We start from the raw sequence: 21045 nt of genomic DNA, 5'->3' as shown, positions 1-21045 counted from the left end.
TCCTTCTTAAATGGACTGACTTTATCACGTCATTTTTAATCATTTCCCATTGGCTGCAGTGGCACCGCGTGACTAAAGATAGCAAACGTCTTCTTTTTAATCCCTTTGTTTTTGTACATTAAGTGAGCGATAAGACTTGTATACATCTTACTTATTTGCAGTATGCAAGAACTTTCGTTGTAGAACAATGAGCGGCATGTGGTTTGTGGTGGACCCGTCGATGGTATTTATATGTACGCGAGTGCGGCTCGCAGCTCACCTTCACACCAGTGTCGCTTCTCGGCCTTTTGGCTAAGATCAAGTGTAGTATCTGTTCTTATCAGTTTAATATCTGATACGTCCCCTATTCCGGGGACCATATATTAAATTGATTTTTGCAACAGGGATATGGAATCGGGGCTTGCTCCGTCCACCCCACGCATCGACCTGGTATTGCAGTACTTCCAGGAACGGTGCACTCCTTTCGTTGTATTGAATATTAAGATATGTTTTGTCAGTTACTGTCACAATCCGGCCGAGCATTGTCTGCACGACACTCTACTTGTGTTCAGACGGATCTATGTCATCTTCTTTGACGATAGCCAAGTATGTACGCCGGGAGTTTGACTATTATTAAGAATATTATCAGTCGTGGCGAGGTCACGTCGCGCTAATAACATATCTCCCGGCACTCAAGTAGTGGTTTATTTCCTTTGCGGATACATGTGTAATCCATTCACTTGTGTATTCATACTGTCCTTTCCAACCGTATTCGAACGTTTCAAGCTATAGTTAAACAACGTGGACTGACCTCTTACGTGGGATTGCAGGTCTGGACGATGAAATACAAGAGCAGAAGAGTGGTAAAATTAAAGAATGCTCATACTGGTCTAAACACTTAGTTCTATGTGTTTGGAAAGCATAATAATGCAAAGTGGGACTATTTTCGAGAGGAAGAAGCAGTGGACCATGTATTACTGTATTGCCAGAAATGTGACACTCACAGTAAGAAGTTTTAGAAAATGCACACAGAGAGACTGGACAGCAAAATATCCGCAATATTGTCAAAAAAATTATTTTAAAGCCCAAAACTAAACAATTTAAAAAGACACCAGAAGGAGTTGCATCGTTTACAGAAAGCACATGACAGGGTGCCGAAAGAGGAGGCTTGGTATTGCATCAAGAAGTCGGGAGTCGGGAGTTGCAGCAACCTATATAGGAGTGGCGCAGGGTATGTGGGTAGGGAAGACTAACAGCGGTGAGTTGTGCGTTCGGAATGACAGATGGGTTCAAGGTGGAGGTGGCATTACATCAAGGACCGGCTCTGTGCACTTTCTTGTTTGCAATGGCGATGGACCGGTTGACGGAGGAGATCAGCAGGAGTCTCCGTGGACTATGATGTTTGCAGATGACATTGTGATGTGTATCGAGAGTAGGGTGCAGGTTGAGGAGAGCCTGTAGAGGTGGCGGTATGCACTGGAAAGACGAGGAATGAACGTCAGAAGGCACAAGCCGGAATACATATGAAAGGGAAGACGAGTGGAATGGTTAGGATGCAAGGAATAGAGGCGATGAAGGCGTATGAGTTTAAATACTTGGGGTCGACTTTCCAAAGTAACGGGGAGTGTAGAAGAGGGGAGAAGACGAGAGTGCAGGCAGGGTGGAGTGGGTGGAGAAGAGTGTGAGGAGTTTTTTGTGACAGAAGGGTTCCAGCAAGAGTTAAAGGGAAGCGTTACAAGATGCTTGTAAGACCAGCTATGTTATACGGTTTGGAGACAGTGACACTGATGAAAAGACAGGAGACGGAGCTGGACTGGCAGAGTTGAAGATGCTAAAGTTTTCATTATGATTGACGAAGAAGCACAGGATTAGGAAAGAGTATATTAGAGGGACAGCTCACGTTGGTCGGTTTGGAGACAAAGCAAGCGAGAGAGCCAGGATTGAGATGGTTTGGACGAGTGCGGAGGGGAAATGCTGGGTATTTTGGGAGAAGGGTGCTGAATATGGAGTTGCCAGGCAAGAGGAAAAGAGGAACGCCAGAGAGTAGGTTTATGGATGTGGTGAGAGAGGACATGCAGGTGGCTGGTGTGCCAGAGCAAGATGCAGAGGACAGGACAAGTCTGAAATTGGTGATCCGCTGTGGCGACCCCTAGCGGGAGCAGTTAGAAATCCCTGTCATTTCATTCAACGATTCTGTTTGTATGCATCATGCGGTTGTGCCACAGTAGAAAACGGGAGCATGTTAATCGCATCCGTCCTTCTTAAATGGACTGACTTTATCACGTCATTTTCAATCATTTCCCATTGGCTGCAGTGGCACCGCGTGACTAAAGATAGCCGACGTCTTCTTTTTAATCCCTTTGTTTTTGTACATTAAGTGAGCGATAAGACTTGTATACATCTTACTTATTTGCAGTATGCAAGAACTTTCGTTGTAGAACAATGAGCGGCATGTTGTTTGTGGTGGACCCGTCGATGGTATTTATATGTACGCGAGTGCGGCTCGCAGCTCACCTTCACACCAGTATCGCTTCTCGGCCTTCTGGCTAAGATCAAGTGTAGTATCTGTTCTTATCAGTTTAATATCTGATACGTCCCCTATTCCGTGGACTATATATTAAATTGATTTTTGCAACAGGGATATGGAATCGGGGCTTGCTCCGTCCACTCCACGCATCGACCTGGTATTGCAGTACTTCTAGGAACGGTGCACTCCTTTCGTTGTATTGAATATTAAGATATGTTTCTTCAGTTACTGTCACAATCGGGTTGATCATTGTCGGCACGACACTCTACTTGTGTTCAGACGGATCTATGTCATCTTCTTTGACGATAGCCAAATATGTACGCCGGGAGTTTGACTATTATTAAGAATATTATCAGTCGTGGCGAGGTCACGTCGCGCTAATAACATATCTCCCGGCACTCAAGTAGTGGTTCATTTCCTTTGCGGATACATGTGTAATCCATTCACTTGTGTATTCATACTGTCCTTTCCAACCGTATTCGAACGTTTCAAGCTATAGTTAAACAACGTGGACTGACCTCTTACGTGGGATTGCAGGTCTGGACGATGAAATACAAGAGCAGAAGAGTGGTAAGACTAAAGAATGCTCATACTGGTCTAAACACTTAGCTCTATGTGTTTGGAAAGCATAATAATGCAAAGTGGGACTATTTTCGAGAGGAAGAAACAGTGGACCATGTATTACTGTATTGCCAGAAATGTGACACTCACAGTAAGAAGTTTTAAAGAATGCACACAGAGAGACTGGACAGCAAAATATCTGCAATATTGTCAAAAAAAATTCTTTTAAAGCCCAAAACTAAACAATTTAAAAAGACACCAGAAGGAGTTGCATCGTTTACAGAAAGCATATGACAGGGTGCCGAGAGAGGAGGCTTGGTATTGCATCAAGAAGTCGGGAGTCGGGAGTTGCAGCAACCTATATAGGAGTGGCGCAGGGTATGTGGGTAGGGAAGACTAACAGCGGTGAGTTGTGCGTTCGGAATGACAGATGGGTTCAAGGTGGAGGTGGCATTACATCAAGGACCGGCTCTGTGCACTTTCTTGTTTGCAATGGCGATGGACAGGTTGACGGAGGAGATCAGCAGGAGTCTCCGTGGACTATGATGTTTGCAGATGACATTGTGATGTCTAGCGAGAGTAGGGTGCAGGTTGAGGAGAGCCTGTAGAGGTGGCGGTATGCACTGGAAAGACGAGGAATGAACGTCAGAAGGCACAAGACGGAATACAAATGAAAGGGAAGACGAGTGGAATGGTTAGGATGCAAGGAATAGAGGCGATGAAGGCGTATGAGTTTAAATACTTGGGGTCGACTTTCCAAAGTAACGGGGAGTGTAGAAGAGGGGAGAAGACGAGAGTGCAGGCAGGGTGGAGTGGGTGGAGAAGAGTGTGAGGAGTTTTTTGTGACAGAAGGGTTCCAGCAAGAGTTAAAGGGAAGCGTTACAAGATGGTTGTAAGACCAGCTATGTTATACGGTTTGGAGACAGTGACACTGATGAAAAGTCAGGAGACGGAGCTGGACTGGCAGAGTTGAAGATGCTAAAGTTTTCATTATGATTGACGAAGAAGCACAGGATTAGGAAAGAGTATATTAGAGGGACAGCTCACGTTGGTCGGTTTGGAGACAAAGCAAGCGAGAGAGCCAGGATTGAGATGGTTTGGACGAGTGTGGAGGGGAAATGCTGGGTATTTTGGGAGAAGGGTGCTGAATATGGAGTTGCCAGGCAAGAGGAAAAGAGGAACGCCAGAGAGTAGGTTTATGGATGTGGTGAGAGAGGACATGCAGGTGGCTGGTGTGCCAGAGCAAGATGCAGAGGACAGGACAAGTCTGAAATTGGTGATCCGCTGTGGCGACCCCTAGCGGGAGCAGTTAGAAATCGGTGTCATTTCATTCAACGATTCTGTTTGTATGCATCATGCGGTTGTGCCACAGTAGAAAACGGGAGCATGTTAATCGCATCCGTCCTTCTTAAATGGACTGACTTTAAAACGTCATTTTTAATCATTTCCCATTGGCTGCAGTGGCACCGCGTGACTAAAGATAGCCGACGTCTTCTTTTTAATCCCTTTGTTTTTGTACATTAAGTGAGCGATAAGACTTGTATACATCTTACTTATTTGCAGTATGCAAGAACTTTCGTTGTAGAACAATGAGCGGCATGTTGTTTGTGGTGGACCCGTCGATGGTATTTATATGTACGCGAGTGCGGCTCGCAGCTCACCTTCACACCAGTATCGCTTCTCGGCCTTTTGGCTAAGATCAAGTGTAGTATCTGTTCTTATCAGTTTAATATCTGATACGTCCCCTATTCCGGGGACCATATATTAAATTGATTTTTGCAATAGGGATATGGATTCGGGTCTTGCTCCGTCCACTCAACGCATCGACCTGGTATTGCAGTACTTCCAGGAACGGTGCACTCCTTTCGTTGTATTGAATATTAAGATATGTTTCTACAGTTACTATCACAATCGGGTCGATCATTGTCGGCACGACACTCTACTTGTGTTCAGACGGATCTATGTCATCTTCTTTGACGATAGCCAAGTATGTACGCCGGGAGTTTGACTATTATTAAGAATATTATCAGTCGTGGCGAGGTCACGTCGCGCTAATAACATATCTCCCGGCACTCAAGTAGTGGTTCATTTCCTTTGCGGATACATGTGTAATCCATTCACTTGTGTATTCATACTGTCCTTTCCAACCGTATTCGAACGTTTCAAGCTATAGTTAAACAACGTGGACTGACCTCTTACGTGGGATTGCAGGTCTGGACGATGAAATACAAGAGCAGAAGAGTGGTAAGACTAAAGAATGCTCATACTGGTCTAAACACTTAGCTCTATGTGTTTGGAAAGCATAATAATGGAAAGTGGGACTATTTTCGAGAGGAAGAAACAGTGGACCATGTATTACTGTATTGCCAGAAATGTGACACTCACAGTAAGAAGTTTTAAAGAATGCACACAGAGAGACTGGACAGCAAAATATCCGCAATATTGTCAAAAAAATTCTTTTAAAGTCCAGATCTAAACAATTTAAAAAGACACCAGAAGGAGTTGCATCGTTTACAGAAAGCATATGACAGGGTGCCGAGAGAGGAGGCTTGGTATTGCATCAAGAAGTCGGGAGTCGGGAGTTGCAGCAACCTATATAGGAGTGGCGCAGGGTATGTGGGTAGGGAAGACTAACAGCGGTGAGTTGTGCGTTCGGAATGACAGATGGGTTCAAGGTGGAGGTGGCATTACATCAAGGACCGGCTCTGTGCACTTTCTTGTTTGCAATGGCGATGGACAGGTTGACGGGCGAGATCAGCAGGAGTCTCCGTGGACTATGATGTTTGCAGATGACATTGTGATGTGTAGCGAGAGTAGGGTGCAGGTTGAGGAGAGCCTGTAGAGGTGGCGGTATGCACTGGAAAGACGAGCAATGAACGTCAGAAGGCACAAGCCGGAATACATATGAAAGGGAAGACGAGTGGAATGGTTAGGATGCAAGGAATAGAGGCGATGAAGGCGTATGAGTTTAAATACTTGGGGTCGACTTTCCAAAGTAACGGGGAGTGTAGAAGAGGGGAGAAGACGAGAGTGCAGGCAGGGTGGAGTGGGTGGAGAAGAGTGTGAGGAGTTTTTTGTGACAGAAGGGTTCCAGCAAGAGTTAAAGGGAAGCGTTACAAGATGGTTGTAAGACCAGCTATGTTATACGGTTTGGAGACAGTGACACTGATGAAAAGACAGGAGACGGAGCTGGACTGGCAGAGTTGAAGATGCTAAAGTTTTCATTATGATTGACGAAGAAGCACAGGATTAGGAAAGAGTATATTAGAGGGACAGCTCACGTTGGTCGGTTTGGAGACAAAGCAAGCGAGAGAGCCAGGATTGAGATGGTTTGGACGAGTGCGGAGGGGAAATGCTGGGTATTTTGGGAGAAGGGTGCTGAATATGGAGTTGCCAGGCAAGAGGAAAAGAGGAACGCCAGAGAGTAGGTTTATGGATGTGGTGAGAGAGGACATGCAGGTGGCTGGTGTGCCAGAGCAAGATGCAGAGGACAGGACAAGTCTGAAATTGGTGATCCGCTGTGGCGACCCCTAGCGGGAACAGTTAGAAATCCCTGTCATTTCATTCAACGATTCTGTTTGTATGCATCATGCGGTTGTGCCACAGTAGAAAACGGGAGCATGTTAATCGCATCCGTCCTTCTTAAATGGACTGACTTTATCACGTCATTTTTAATCATTTCCCATTGGCTGCAGTGGCACCGCGTGACTAAAGATAGCCGACGTCTTCTTTTTAATCCCTTTGTTTTTGTACATTAAGTGAGCGATAAGACTTGTATACATCTTACTTATTTGCAGTATGCAAGAACTTTCGTTGTAGAACAATGAGCGGCATGTGGTTTGTGGTGGACCCGTCGATGGTATTTATATGTACGCGAGTGCGGCTCGCAGCTCACCTTCACACCAGTATCGCTTCTCGGCCTTTTGGCTAAGATCAAGTGTAGTATCTGTTCTTATCAGTTTAATATCTGATACGTCCCCTATTCCGTGGACTATATATTAAATTGATTTTTGCAACAGGGATATGGAATCGGGGCTTGCTCCGTCCACTCCACGCATCGACCTGGTATTGCAGTACTTCTAGGAACGGTGCACTCCTTTCGTTGTATTGAATATTAAGATATGTTTCTTCAGTTACTGTCACAATCGGGTCCATCATTGTCGGCACGACACTCTACTTGTGTTCAGACGGATCTATGTCATCTTCTTTGACGATAGCCAAGTATGTACGCCGGGAGTTTGACTATTATTAAGAATATTATCAGTCGTGGCGAGGTCACGTCGCGCTAATAACATATCTCCCGGCACTCAAGTAGTGGTTCATTTCCTTTGCGGATACATGTGTAATCCATTCACTTGTGTATTCATACTGTCCTTTCCAACCGTATTCGAACGTTTCAAGCTATAGTTAAACAACGTGGACTGACCTCTTACGTGGGATTGCAGGTCTGGACGATGAAATACAAGAGCAGAAGAGTGGTAAGACTAAAGAATGCTCATACTGGTCTAAACACTTAGCTCTATGTGTTTGGAAAGCATAATAATGGAAAGTGGGACTATTTTCGAGAGGAAGAAACAGTGGACCATGTATTACTGTATTGCCAGAAATGTGACACTCACAGTAAGAAGTTTTAAAGAATGCACACAGAGAGACTGGACAGCAAAATATCCGCAATATTGTCAAAAAAAAATTCTTTTAAAGTCCAGATCTAAACAATTTAAAAAGACACCAGAAGGAGTTGCATCGTTTACAGAAAGCATATGACAGGGTGCCGAGAGAGGAGGCTTGGTATTGCATCAAGAAGTCGGGAGTCGGGAGTTGCAGTAACCTATATAGGAGTGGCGCAGGGTATGTGGGTAGGGAAGACTAACAGCGGTGAGTTGTGCGTTCGGAATGACAGATGGGTTCAAGGTGGAGGTGGCATTACATCAAGGACCGGCTCTGTGCACTTTCTTGTTTGCAATGGCGATGGACAGGTTGACGGGCGAGATCAGCAGGAGTCTCCGTGGACTATGATGTTTGCAGATGACATTGTGATGTGTAGCGAGAGTAGGGTGCAGGTTGAGGAGAGCCTGTAGAGGTGGCGGTATGCACTGGAAAGACGAGGAATGAACGTCAGAAGGCACAAGCCGGAATACATATGAAAGGGAAGACGAGTGGAATGGTTAGGATGCAAGGAATAGAGGCGATGAAGGCGTATGAGTTTAAATACTTGGGGTCGACTTTCCAAAGTAACGGGGAGTGTAGAAGAGGGGAGAAGACGAGAGTGCAGGCAGGGTGGAGTGGGTGGAGAAGAGTGTGAGGAGTTTTTTGTGACAGAAGGGTTCCAGCAAGAGTTAAAGGGAAGCGTTACAAGATGGTTGTAAGACCAGCTATGTTATACGGTTTGGAGACAGTGACACTGATGAAAAGACAGGAGACGGAGCTGGACTGGCAGAGTTGAAGATGCTAAAGTTTTCATTATGATTGACGAAGAAGCACAGGATTAGGAAAGAGTATATTAGAGGGACAGCTCACGTTGGTCGGTTTGGAGACAAAGCAAGCGAGAGAGCCAGGATTGAGATGGTTTGGACGAGTGCGGAGGGGAAATGCTGGGTATTTTGGGAGAAGGGTGCTGAATATGGAGTTGCCAGGCAAGAGGAAAAGAGGAACGCCAGAGAGTAGGTTTATGGATGTGGTGAGAGAGGACATGCAGGTGGCTGGTGTGCCAGAGCAAGATGCAGAGGACAGGACAAGTCTGAAATTGGTGATCCGCTGTGGCGACCCCTAGCGGGAACAGTTAGAAATCCCTGTCATTTCATTCAATGATTCTGTTTGTATGCATCATGCGGTTGTGCCACAGTAGAAAACGGGAGCATGTTAATCGCATCCGTCCTTCTTAAATGGACTGACTTTATCACGTCATTTTTAATCATTTCCCATTGGCTGCAGTGGCACCGCGTGACTAAAGATAGCCGACGTCTTCTTTTTAATCCCTTTGTTTTTGTACATTAAGTGAGCGATAAGACTTGTATACATCTTACTTATTTGCAGTATGCAAGAACTTTCGTTGTAGAACAATGAGCGGCATGTGGTTTGTGGTGGACCCGTCGATGGTATTTATATGTACGCGAGTGCGGCTCGCAGCTCACCTTCACACCAGTATCGCTTCTCGGCCTTTTGGCTAAGATCAAGTGTAGTATCTGTTCTTATCAGTTAAATCTGATACGTCCCCTATTCCGTGGACTATATATTAAATTGATTTTTGCAACAGGGATATGGAATCGGGGCTTGCTCCGTCCACTCCACGCATCGACCTGGTATTGCAGTACTTCTAGGAACGGTGCACTCCTTTCGTTGTATTGAATATTAAGATATGTTTCTTCAGTTACTGTCACAATCGGGTCCATCATTGTCGGCACGACACTCTACTTGTGTTCAGACGGATCTATGTCATCTTCTTTGACGATAGCCAAGTATGTACGCCGGGAGTTTGACTATTATTAAGAATATTATCAGTCGTGGCGAGGTCACGTCGCGCTAATAACATATCTCCCGGCACTCAAGTAGTGGTTCATTTCCTTTGCGGATACATGTGTAATCCATTCACTTGTGTATTCATACTGTCCTTTCCAACCGTATTCGAACGTTTCAAGCTATAGTTAAACAACGTGGACTGACCTCTTACGTGGGATTGCAGGTCTGGACGATGAAATACAAGAGCAGAAGAGTGGTAAGACTAAAGAATGCTCATACTGGTCTAAACACTTAGCTCTATGTGTTTGGAAAGCATAATAATGGAAAGTGGGACTATTTTCGAGAGGAAGAAACAGTGGACCATGTATTACTGTATTGCCAGAAATGTGACACTCACAGTAAGAAGTTTTAAAGAATGCACACAGAGAGACTGGACAGCAAAATATCCGCAATATTGTCAAAAAAAAATTCTTTTAAAGTCCAGATCTAAACAATTTAAAAAGACACCAGAAGGAGTTGCATCGTTTACAGAAAGCATATGACAGGGTGCCGAGAGAGGAGGCTTGGTATTGCATCAAGAAGTCGGGAGTCGGGAGTTGCAGTAACCTATATAGGAGTGGCGCAGGGTATGTGGGTAGGGAAGACTAACAGCGGTGAGTTGTGCGTTCGGAATGACAGATGGGTTCAAGGTGGAGGTGGCATTACATCAAGGACCGGCTCTGTGCACTTTCTTGTTTGCAATGGCGATGGACAGGTTGACGGGCGAGATCAGCAGGAGTCTCCGTGGACTATGATGTTTGCAGATGACATTGTGATGTGTAGCGAGAGTAGGGTGCAGGTTGAGGAGAGCCTGTAGAGGTGGCGGTATGCACTGGAAAGACGAGGAATGAACGTCAGAAGGCACAAGCCGGAATACATATGAAAGGGAAGACGAGTGGAATGGTTAGGATGCAAGGAATAGAGGCGATGAAGGCGTATGAGTTTAAATACTTGGGGTCGACTTTCCAAAGTAACGGGGAGTGTAGAAGAGGGGAGAAGACGAGAGTGCAGGCAGGGTGGAGTGGGTGGAGAAGAGTGTGAGGAGTTTTTTGTGACAGAAGGGTTCCAGCAAGAGTTAAAGGGAAGCGTTACAAGATGGTTGTAAGACCAGCTATGTTATACGGTTTGGAGACAGTGACACTGATGAAAAGACAGGAGACGGAGCTGGACTGGCAGAGTTGAAGATGCTAAAGTTTTCATTATGATTGACGAAGAAGCACAGGATTAGGAAAGAGTATATTAGAGGGACAGCTCACGTTGGTCGGTTTGGAGACAAAGCAAGCGAGAGAGCCAGGATTGAGATGGTTTGGACGAGTGCGGAGGGGAAATGCTGGGTATTTTGGGAGAAGGGTGCTGAATATGGAGTTGCCAGGCAAGAGGAAAAGAGGAACGCCAGAGAGTAGGTTTATGGATGTGGTGAGAGAGGACATGCAGGTGGCTGGTGTGCCAGAGCAAGATGCAGAGGACAGGACAAGTCTGAAATTGGTGATCCGCTGTGGCGACCCCTAGCGGGAACAGTTACAAATCCCTGTCATTTCATTCAACGATTCTGTTTGTATGCATCATGCGGTTGTGCCACAGTAGAAAACGGGAGCATGTTAATCGCATCCGTCCTTCTTAAATGGACTGACTTTATCACGTCATTTTTAATCATTTCCCATTGGCTGCAGTGGCACCGCGTGACTAAAGATAGCCGACGTCTTCTTTTTAATCCCTTTGTTTTTGTACATTAAGTGAGCGATAAGACTTGTATACATCTTACTTATTTGCAGTATGCAAGAACTTTCGTTGTAGAACAATGAGCGGCATGTGGTTTGTGGTGGACCCGTCGATGGTATTTATATGTACGCGAGTGCGGCTCGCAGCTCACCTTCACACCAGTATCGCTTCTCGGCCTTTTGGCTAAGATCAAGTGTAGTATCTGTTCTTATCAGTTTAATATCTGATACGTCCCCTATTCCGTGGACTATATATTAAATTGATTTTTGCAACAGGGATATGGAATCGGGGCTTTCTCCGTCCACTCCACGCATCGACCTGGTATTGCAGTACTTCTAGGAACGGTGCACTCCTTTCGTTGTATTGAATATTAAGATATGTTTCTTCAGTTACTGTCACAATCGGGTCCATCATTGTCGGCACGACACTCTACTTGTGTTCAGACGGATCTATGTCATCTTCTTTGACGATAGCCAAGTATGTACGCCGGGAGTTTGACTATTATTAAGAATATTATCAGTCGTGGCGAGGTCACGTCGCGCTAATAACATATCTCCCGGCACTCAAGTAGTGGTTCATTTCCTTTGCGGATACATGTGTAATCCATTCACTTGTGTATTCATACTGTCCTTTCCAACCGTATTCGAACGTTTCAAGCTATAGTTAAACAACGTGGACTGACCTCTTACGTGGGATTGCAGGTCTGGACGATGAAATACAAGAGCAGAAGAGTGGTAAGACTAAAGAATGCTCATACTGGTCTAAACACTTAGCTCTATGTGTTTGGAAAGCATAATAATGGAAAGTGGGACTATTTTCGAGAGGAAGAAACAGTGGACCATGTATTACTGTATTGCCAGAAATGTGACACTCACAGTAAGAAGTTTTAAAGAATGCACACAGAGAGACTGGACAGCAAAATATCCGCAATATTGTCAAAAAAAAATTCTTTTAAAGTCCAGATCTAAACAATTTAAAAAGACACCAGAAGGAGTTGCATCGTTTACAGAAAGCATATGACAGGGTGCCGAGAGAGGAGGCTTGGTATTGCATCAAGAAGTCGGGAGTCGGGAGTTGCAGTAACCTATATAGGAGTGGCGCAGGGTATGTGGGTAGGGAAGACTAACAGCGGTGAGTTGTGCGTTCGGAATGACAGATGGGTTCAAGGTGGAGGTGGCATTACATCAAGGACCGGCTCTGTGCACTTTCTTGTTTGCAATGGCGATGGACAGGTTGACGGGCGAGATCAGCAGGAGTCTCCGTGGACTATGATGTTTGCAGATGACATTGTGATGTGTAGCGAGAGTAGGGTGCAGGTTGAGGAGAGCCTGTAGAGGTGGCGGTATGCACTGGAAAGACGAGCAATGAACGTCAGAAGGCACAAGCCGGAATACATATGAAAGGGAAGACGAGTGGAATGGTTAGGATGCAAGGAATAGAGGCGATGAAGGCGTATGAGTTTAAATACTTGGGGTCGACTTTCCAAAGTAACGGGGAGTGTAGAAGAGGGGAGAAGACGAGAGTGCAGGCAGGGTGGAGTGGGTGGAGAAGAGTGTGAGGAGTTTTTTGTGACAGAAGGGTTCCAGCAAGAGTTAAAGGGAAGCGTTACAAGATGGTTGTAAGACCAGCTATGTTATACGGTTTGGAGACAGTGACACTGATGAAAAGACAGGAGACGGAGCTGGACTGGCAGAGTTGAAGATGCTAAAGTTTTCATTATGATTGACGAAGAAGCACAGGATTAGGAAAGAGTATATTAGAGGGACAGCTCACGTTGGTCGGTTTGGAGACAAAGCAAGCGAGAGAGCCAGGATTGAGATGGTTTGGACGAGTGCGGAGGGGAAATGCTGGGTATTTTGGGAGAAGGGTGCTGAATATGGAGTTGCCAGGCAAGAGGAAAAGAGGAACGCCAGAGAGTAGGTTTATGGATGTGGTGAGAGAGGACATGCAGGTGGCTGGTGTGCCAGAGCAAGATGCAGAGGACAGGACAAGTCTGAAATTGGTGATCCGCTGTGGCGACCCCTAGCGGGAACAGTTAGAAATCCCTGTCATTTCATTCAACGATTCTGTTTGTATGCATCATGCGGTTGTGCCACAGTAGAAAACGGGAGCATGTTAATCGCATCCGTCCTTCTTAAATGGACTGACTTTATCACGTCATTTTTAATCATTTCCCATTGGCTGCAGTGGCACCGCGTGACTAAAGATAGCCGACGTCTTCTTTTTAATCCCTTTGTTTTTGTACATTAAGTGAGCGATAAGACTTGTATACATCTTACTTATTTGCAGTATGCAAGAACTTTCGTTGTAGAACAATGAGCGGCATGTGGTTTGTGGTGGACCCGTCGATGGTATTTATATGTACGCGAGTGCGGCTCGCAGCTCACCTTCACACCAGTATCGCTTCTCGGCCTTTTGGCTAAGATCAAGTGTAGTATCTGTTCTTATCAGTTTAATATCTGATACGTCCCCTATTCCGTGGACTATATATTAAATTGATTTTTGCAACAGGGATATGGAATCGGGGCTTGCTCCGTCCACTCCACGCATCGACCTGGTGTTGCAGTACTTCTAGGAACGGTGCACTCCTTTCGTTGTATTGAATATTAAGATATGTTTCTTTAGTTACTGTCACAATCGGGTCCATCATTGTCGGCACGACACTCTACTTGTGTTCAGACGGATCTATGTCATCTTCTTTGACGATAGCCAAGTATGTACGCCGGGAGTTTGACTATTATTAAGAATATTATCAGTCGTGGCGAGGTCACGTCGCGCTAATAACATATCTCCCGGCACTCAAGTAGTGGTTCATTTCCTTTGCGGATACATGTGTAATCCATTCACTTGTGTATTCATACTGTCCTTTCCAACCGTATTCGAACGTTTCAAGCTATAGTTAAACAACGTGGACTGACCTCTTACGTGGGATTGCAGGTCTGGACGATGAAATACAAGAGCAGAAGAGTGGTAAGACTAAAGAATGCTCATACTGGTCTAAACACTTAGCTCTATGTGTTTGGAAAGCATAATAATGGAAAGTGGGACTATTTTCGAGAGGAAGAAACAGTGGACCATGTATTACTGTATTGCCAGAAATGTGACACTCACAGTAAGAAGTTTTAAAGAATGCACACAGAGAGACTGGACAGCAAAATATCCGCAATATTGTCAAAAAAAAATTCTTTTAAAGTCCAGATCTAAACAATTTAAAAAGACACCAGAAGGAGTTGCATCGTTTACAGAAAGCATATGACAGGGTGCCGAGAGAGGAGGCTTGGTATTGCATCAAGAAGTCGGGAGTCGGGAGTTGCAGTAACCTATATAGGAGTGGCGCAGGGTATGTGGGTAGGGAAGACTAACAGCGGTGAGTTGTGCGTTCGGAATGACAGATGGGTTCAAGGTGGAGGTGGCATTACATCAAGGACTGGCTCTGTGCACTTTCTTGTTTGCAATGGCGATGGACAGGTTGACGGGCGAGATCAGCAGGAGTCTCCGTGGACTATGATGTTTGCAGATGACATTGTGATGTGTAGCGAGAGTAGGGTGCAGGTTGAGGAGAGCCTGTAGAGGTGGCGGTATGCACTGGAAAGACGAGGAATGAACGTCAGAAGGCACAAGCCGGAATACATATGAAAGGGAAGACGAGTGGAATGGTTAGGATGCAAGGAATAGAGGCGATGAAGGCGTATGAGTTTAAATACTTGGGGTCGACTTTCCAAAGTAACGGGGAGTGTAGAAGAGGGGAGAAGACGAGAGTGCAGGCAGGGTGGAGTGGGTGGAGAAGAGTGTGAGGAGTTTTTTGTGACAGAAGGGTTCCAGCAAGAGTTAAAGGGAAGCGTTACAAGATGGTTGTAAGACCAGCTATGTTATACGGTTTGGAGACAGTGACACTGATGAAAAGACAGGAGACGGAGCTGGACTGGCAGAGTTGAAGATGCTAAAGTTTTCATTATGATTGACGAAGAAGCACAGGATTAGGAAAGAGTATATTAGAGGGACAGCTCACGTTGGTCGGTTTGGAGACAAAGCAAGCGAGAGAGCCAGGATTGAGATGGTTTGGACGAGTGCGGAGGGGAAATGCTGGGTATTTTGGGAGAAGGGTGCTGAATATGGAGTTGCCAGGCAAGAGGAAAAGAGGAACGCCAGAGAGTAGGTTTATGGATGTGGTGAGAGAGGACATGCAGGTGGCTGGTGTGCCAGAGCAAGATGCAGAGGACAGGACAAGTCTGAAATTGGTGATCCGCTGTGGCGACCCCTAGCGGGAACAGTTAGAAATCCCTGTCATTTCATTCAACGATTCTGTTTGTATGCATCATGCGGTTGTGCCACAGTAGAAAACGGGAGCATGTTAATCGCATCCGTCCTTCTTAAATGGACTGACTTTATCACGTCATTTTTAATCATTTCCCATTGGCTGCAGTGGCACCGCGTGACTAAAGATAGCCGACGTCTTCTTTTTAATCCCTTTGTTTTTGTACATTAAGTGAGCGATAAGACTTGTATACATCTTACTTATTTGCAGTATGCAAGAACTTTCGTTGTAGAACAATGAGCGGCATGTGGTTTGTGGTGGACCCGTCGATGGTATTTATATGTACGCGAGTGCGGCTCGCAGCTCACCTTCACACCAGTATCGCTTCTCGGCCTTTTGGCTAAGATCAAGTGTAGTATCTGTTCTTATCAGTTTAATATCTGATACGCCCCCTTTTCCGTGGACTATATATTAAATTGATTTTTGCAACAGGGATATGGAATCGGGGCTTGCTCCGTCCACTCCACGCATCGACCTGGTTTTGCAGTACTTCTAGGAACGGTGCACTCCTTTCGTTGTATTGAATATTAAGATATGTTTCTTCAGTTACTGTCACAATCGGGTCCATCATTGTCGGCACGACACTCTACTTGTGTTCAGACGGATCTATGTCATCTTCTTTGACGATAGCCAAGTATGTACGCCGGGAGTTTGACTATTATTAAGAATATTATCAGTCGTGGCGAGGTCACGTCGCGCTAATAACATATCTCCCGGCACTCAAGTAGTGGTTCATTTCCTTTGCGGATACATGTGTAATCCATTCACTTGTGTATTCATACTGTCCTTTCCAACCGTATTCGAACGTTTCAAGCTATAGTTAAACAACGTGGACTGACCTCTTACGTGGGATTGCAGGTCTGGACGATGAAATACAAGAGCAGAAGAGTGGTAAGACTAAAGAATGCTCATACTGGTCTAAACACTTAGCTCTATGTGTTTGGAAAGCATAATAATGGAAAGTGGGACTATTTTCGAGAGGAAGAAACAGTGGACCATGTATTACTGTATTGCCAGAAATGTGACACTCACAGTAAGAAGTTTTAAAGAATGCACACAGAGAGACTGGACAGCAAAATATCCGCAATATTGTCAAAAAAAATTCTTTTAAAGTCCAGATCTAAACAATTTAAAAAGACACCAGAAGGAGTTGCATCGTTTACAGAAAGCATATGACAGGGTGCCGAGAGAGGAGGCTTGGTATTGCATCAAGAAGTCGGGAGTCGGGAGTTGCAGTAACCTATATAGGAGTGGCGCAGGGTATGTGGGTAGGGAAGACTAACAGCGGTGAGTTGTGCGTTCGGAATGACAGATGGGTTCAAGGTGGAGGTGGCATTACATCAAGGACCGGCTCTGTGCACTTTCTTGTTTGCAATGGCGATGGACAGGTTGACGGGCGAGATCAGCAGGAGTCTCCGTGGACTATGATGTTTGCAGATGACATTGTGATGTGTATCGAGAGTAGGGTGCAGGTTGAGGAGAGCCTGTAGAGGTGGCGGTATGCACTGGAAAGACGAGGAATGAACGTCAGAAGGCACAAGCCGGAATACATATGAAAGGGAAGACGAGTGGAATGGTTAGGATGCAAGGAATAGAGGCGATGAAGGCGTATGAGTTTAAATACTTGGGGTCGACTTTCCAAAGTAACGGGGAGTGTAGAAGAGGGGAGAAGACGAGAGTGCAGGCAGGGTGGAGTGGGTGGAGAAGAGTGTGAGGAGTTTTTTGTGACAGAAGGGTTCCAGCAAGAGTTAAAGGGAAGCGTTACAAGATGGTTGTAAGACCAGCTATGTTATACGGTTTGGAGACAGTGACACTGATGAAAAGACAGGAGACGGAGCTGGACTGGCAGAGTTGAAGATGCTAAAGTTTTCATTATGATTGACGAAGAAGCACAGGATTAGGAAAGAGTATATTAGAGGGACAGCTCACGTTGGTCGGTTTGGAGACAAAGCAAGCGAGAGAGCCAGGATTGAGATGGTTTGGACGAGTGCGGAGGGGAAATGCTGGGTATTTTGGGAGAAGGGTGCTGAATATGGAGTTGCCAGGCAAGAGGAAAAGAGGAACGCCAGAGAGTAGGTTTATGGATGTGGTGAGAGAGGACATGCAGGTGGCTGGTGTGCCAGAGCAAGATGCAGAGGACAGGACAAGTCTGAAATTGGTGATCCGCTGTGGCGACCCCTAGCGGGAACAGTTAGAGATCCCTGTCATTTCATTCAACGATTCTGTTTGTATGCATCATGCGGTTGTGCCACAGTAGAAAACGGGAGCATGTTAATCGCATCCGTCCTTCTTAAATGGACTGACTTTATCACGTCATTTTGAATCATTTCCCATTGGCTGCAGTGGCACCGCGTGACTAAAGATAGCCGACGTCTTCTTTTTAATCCCTTTGTTTTTGTACATTAAGTGAGCGATAAGACTTGTATACATCTTACTTATTTGCAGTATGCAAGAACTTTCGTTGTAGAACAATGAGCGGCATGTGGTTTGTGGTGGACCCGTCGATGGTATTTATATGTACGCGAGTGCGGCTCGCAGCTCACCTTCACACCAGTATCGCTTCTCGGCCTTTTGGCTAAGATCAAGTGTAGTATCTGTTCTTATCAGTTTAATATCTGATACGTCCCCTATTCCGTGGACTATATATTAAATTGATTTTTGCAACAGGGATATGGAATCGGGGCTTGCTCCGTCCACTCCACGCATCGACCTGGTATTGCAGTACTTCTAGGAACGGTGCACTCCTTTCGTTGTATTGAATATTAAGATATGTTTCTTCAGTTACTGTCACAATCGGGTCCATCATTGTCGGCACGACACTCTACTTGTGTTCAGACGGATCTATGTCATCTTCTTTGACGATAGCCAAGTATGTACGCCGGGAGTTTGACTATTATTAAGAATATTATCAGTCGTGGCGAGGTCACGTCGCGCTAATAACATATCTCCCGGCACTCAAGTAGTGGTTCATTTCCTTTGCGGATACATGTGTAATCCATTCACTTGTGTATTCATACTGTCCTTTCCAACCGTATTCGAACGTTTCAAGCTATAGTTAAACAACGTGGACTGACCTCTTACGTGGGATTGCAGGTCTGGACGATGAAATACAAGAGCAGAAGAGTGGTAAGACTAAAGAATGCTCATACTGGTCTAAACACTTAGCTCTATGTGTTTGGAAAGCATAATAATGGAAAGTGGGACTATTTTCGAGAGGAAGAAACAGTGGACCATGTATTACTGTATTGCCAGAAATGTGACACTCACAGTAAGAAGTTTTAAAGAATGCACACAGAGAGACTGGACAGCAAAATATCCGCAATATTGTCAAAAAATTCTTTTAAAGTCCAGATCTAAACAATTTAAAAAGACACCAGAAGGAGTTGCATCGTTTACAGAAAGCATATGACAGGGTGCCGAGAGAGGAGGCTTGGTATTGCATCAAGAAGTCGGGAGTCGGGAGTTGCAGTAACCTATATAGGAGTGGCGCAGGGTATGTGGGTAGGGAAGACTAACAGCGGTGAGTTGTGCGTTCGGAATGACAGATGGGTTCAAGGTGGAGGTGGCATTACATCAAGGACCGGCTCTGTGCACTTTCTTGTTTGCAATGGCGATGGACAGGTTGACGGGCGAGATCAGCAGGAGTCTCCGTGGACTATGATGTTTGCAGATGACATTGTGATGTGTATCGAGAGTAGGGTGCAGGTTGAGGAGAGCCTGTAGAGGTGGCGGTATGCACTGGAAAGACGAGGAATGAACGTCAGAAGGCACAAGCCGGAATACATATGAAAGGGAAGACGAGTGGAATGGTTAGGATGCAAGGAATAGAGGCGATGAAGGCGTATGAGTTTAAATACTTGGGGTCGACTTTCCAAAGTAACGGGGAGTGTAGAAGAGGGGAGAAGACGAGAGTGCAGGCAGGGTGGAGTGGGTGGAGAAGAGTGTGAGGAGTTTTTTGTGACAGAAGGGTTCCAGCAAGAGTTAAAGGGAAGCGTTACAAGATGGTTGTAAGACCAGCTATGTTATACGGTTTGGAGACAGTGACACTGATGAAAAGACAGGAGACGGAGCTGGACTGGCAGAGTTGAAGATGCTAAAGTTTTCATTATGATTGACGAAGAAGCACAGGATTAGGAAAGAGTATATTAGAGGGACAGCTCACGTTGGTCGGTTTGGAGACAAAGCAAGCGAGAGAGCCAGGATTGAGATGGTTTGGACGAGTGCGGAGGGGAAATGCTGGGTATTTTGGGAGAAGGGTGCTGAATATGGAGTTGCCAGGCAAGAGGAAAAGAGGAACGCCAGAGAGTAGGTTTATGGATGTGGTGAGAGAGGACATGCAGGTGGCTGGTGTGCCAGAGCAAGATGCAGAGGACAGGACAAGTCTGAAATTGGTGATCCGCTGTGGCGACCCCTAGCGGGAACAGTTAGAGATCCCTGTCATTTCATTCAACGATTCTGTTTGTATGCATCATGCGGTTGTGCCACAGTAGAAAACGGGAGCATGTTAATCGCATCCGTCCTTCTTAAATGGACTGACTTTATCACGTCATTTTGAATCATTTCCCATTGGCTGCAGTGGCACCGCGTGACTAAAGATAGCCGACGTCTTCTTTTTAATCCCTTTGTTTTTGTACATTAAGTGAGCGATAAGACTTGTATACATCTTACTTATTTGCAGTATGCAAGAACTTTCGTTGTAGAACAATGAGCGGCATGTGGTTTGTGGTGGACCCGTCGATGGTATTTATATGTACGCGAGTGCGGCTCGCAGCTCACCTTCACACCAGTATCGCTTCTCGGCCTTTTGGCTAAGATCAAGTGTAGTATCTGTTCTTATCAGTTTAATATCTGATACGTCCCCTATTCCGTGGACTATATATTAAATTGATTTTTGCAACAGGGATATGGAATCGGGGCTTGCTCCGTCCACTCCACGCATCGACCTGGTATTGCAGTACTTCTAGGAACGGTGCACTCCTTTCGTTGTATTGAATATTAAGATATGTTTCTTCAGTTACTGTCACAATCGGGTCCATCATTGTCGGCACGACACTATACTTGTGTTCAGACGGATCTATGTCATCTTCCTTGACGATAGCCAAGTATGTACGCCGGGAGTTTGACTATTATTAAGAATATTATCAGTCGTGGCGAGGTCACGTCGCGCTAATAACATATCTCCCGGCACTCAAGTAGTGGTTCATTTCCTTTGCGGATACATGTGTAATCCATTCACTTGTGTATTCATACTGTCCTTTCCAACCGTATTCGAACGTTTCAAGCTATAGTTAAACAACGTGGACTGACCTCTTACGTGGGATTGCAGGTCTGGACGATGAAATACAAGAGCAGAAGAGTGGTAAGACTAAAGAATGCTCATACTGGTCTAAACACTTAGCTCTATGTGTTTGGAAAGCATAATAATGGAAAGTGGGACTATTTTCGAGAG

General features: G+C 45.4%; 10 non-coding genes across 10 annotated transcripts; all 10 read left to right on the top strand.

The window, feature by feature from the left end:
- Positions 1 to 271: 271 nt before the first annotated feature.
- On the top strand, positions 272 to 463 carry LOC130125752 (U2 spliceosomal RNA). Its single transcript, XR_008811598.1, has one exon. It is a non-coding gene; the product is annotated as a U2 spliceosomal RNA (small nuclear RNA).
- Positions 464 to 2505: 2042 nt separating this feature from the next.
- Positions 2506 to 2697, top strand: LOC130125785 (U2 spliceosomal RNA). The gene has a single exon (XR_008811631.1). It is a non-coding gene; the product is annotated as a U2 spliceosomal RNA (small nuclear RNA).
- A 2043-nt stretch (positions 2698 to 4740) lies between these two features.
- On the top strand, positions 4741 to 4932 carry LOC130125805 (U2 spliceosomal RNA). Its single transcript, XR_008811650.1, has one exon. It is a non-coding gene; the product is annotated as a U2 spliceosomal RNA (small nuclear RNA).
- A 2042-nt stretch (positions 4933 to 6974) lies between these two features.
- LOC130125768 (U2 spliceosomal RNA) lies at positions 6975 to 7166 on the top strand. Its single transcript, XR_008811615.1, has one exon. It is a non-coding gene; the product is annotated as a U2 spliceosomal RNA (small nuclear RNA).
- Positions 7167 to 9210: 2044 nt separating this feature from the next.
- Positions 9211 to 9400, top strand: LOC130125812 (U2 spliceosomal RNA). The gene has a single exon (XR_008811656.1). It is a non-coding gene; the product is annotated as a U2 spliceosomal RNA (small nuclear RNA).
- A 2044-nt stretch (positions 9401 to 11444) lies between these two features.
- LOC130125803 (U2 spliceosomal RNA) lies at positions 11445 to 11636 on the top strand. Its single transcript, XR_008811648.1, has one exon. It is a non-coding gene; the product is annotated as a U2 spliceosomal RNA (small nuclear RNA).
- A 2044-nt stretch (positions 11637 to 13680) lies between these two features.
- LOC130125778 (U2 spliceosomal RNA) lies at positions 13681 to 13872 on the top strand. The gene has a single exon (XR_008811625.1). It is a non-coding gene; the product is annotated as a U2 spliceosomal RNA (small nuclear RNA).
- Positions 13873 to 15916: 2044 nt separating this feature from the next.
- LOC130125800 (U2 spliceosomal RNA) lies at positions 15917 to 16108 on the top strand. Its single transcript, XR_008811646.1, has one exon. It is a non-coding gene; the product is annotated as a U2 spliceosomal RNA (small nuclear RNA).
- Positions 16109 to 18151: 2043 nt separating this feature from the next.
- LOC130125767 (U2 spliceosomal RNA) lies at positions 18152 to 18343 on the top strand. Its single transcript, XR_008811614.1, has one exon. It is a non-coding gene; the product is annotated as a U2 spliceosomal RNA (small nuclear RNA).
- Positions 18344 to 20384: 2041 nt separating this feature from the next.
- Positions 20385 to 20576, top strand: LOC130125766 (U2 spliceosomal RNA). The gene has a single exon (XR_008811613.1). It is a non-coding gene; the product is annotated as a U2 spliceosomal RNA (small nuclear RNA).
- The last annotated feature ends 469 nt before the right edge of the window (positions 20577 to 21045 follow it).

The sequence above is a fragment of the Lampris incognitus genome, chromosome 15 (assembly GCF_029633865.1).
Source record: "Lampris incognitus isolate fLamInc1 chromosome 15, fLamInc1.hap2, whole genome shotgun sequence".
Lineage (NCBI taxonomy): Eukaryota > Metazoa > Chordata > Actinopteri > Lampriformes > Lampridae > Lampris > Lampris incognitus.
Note: the sequence above shows the minus strand (reverse complement) of the source record. Positions and strands in the feature narration are given on the sequence as shown.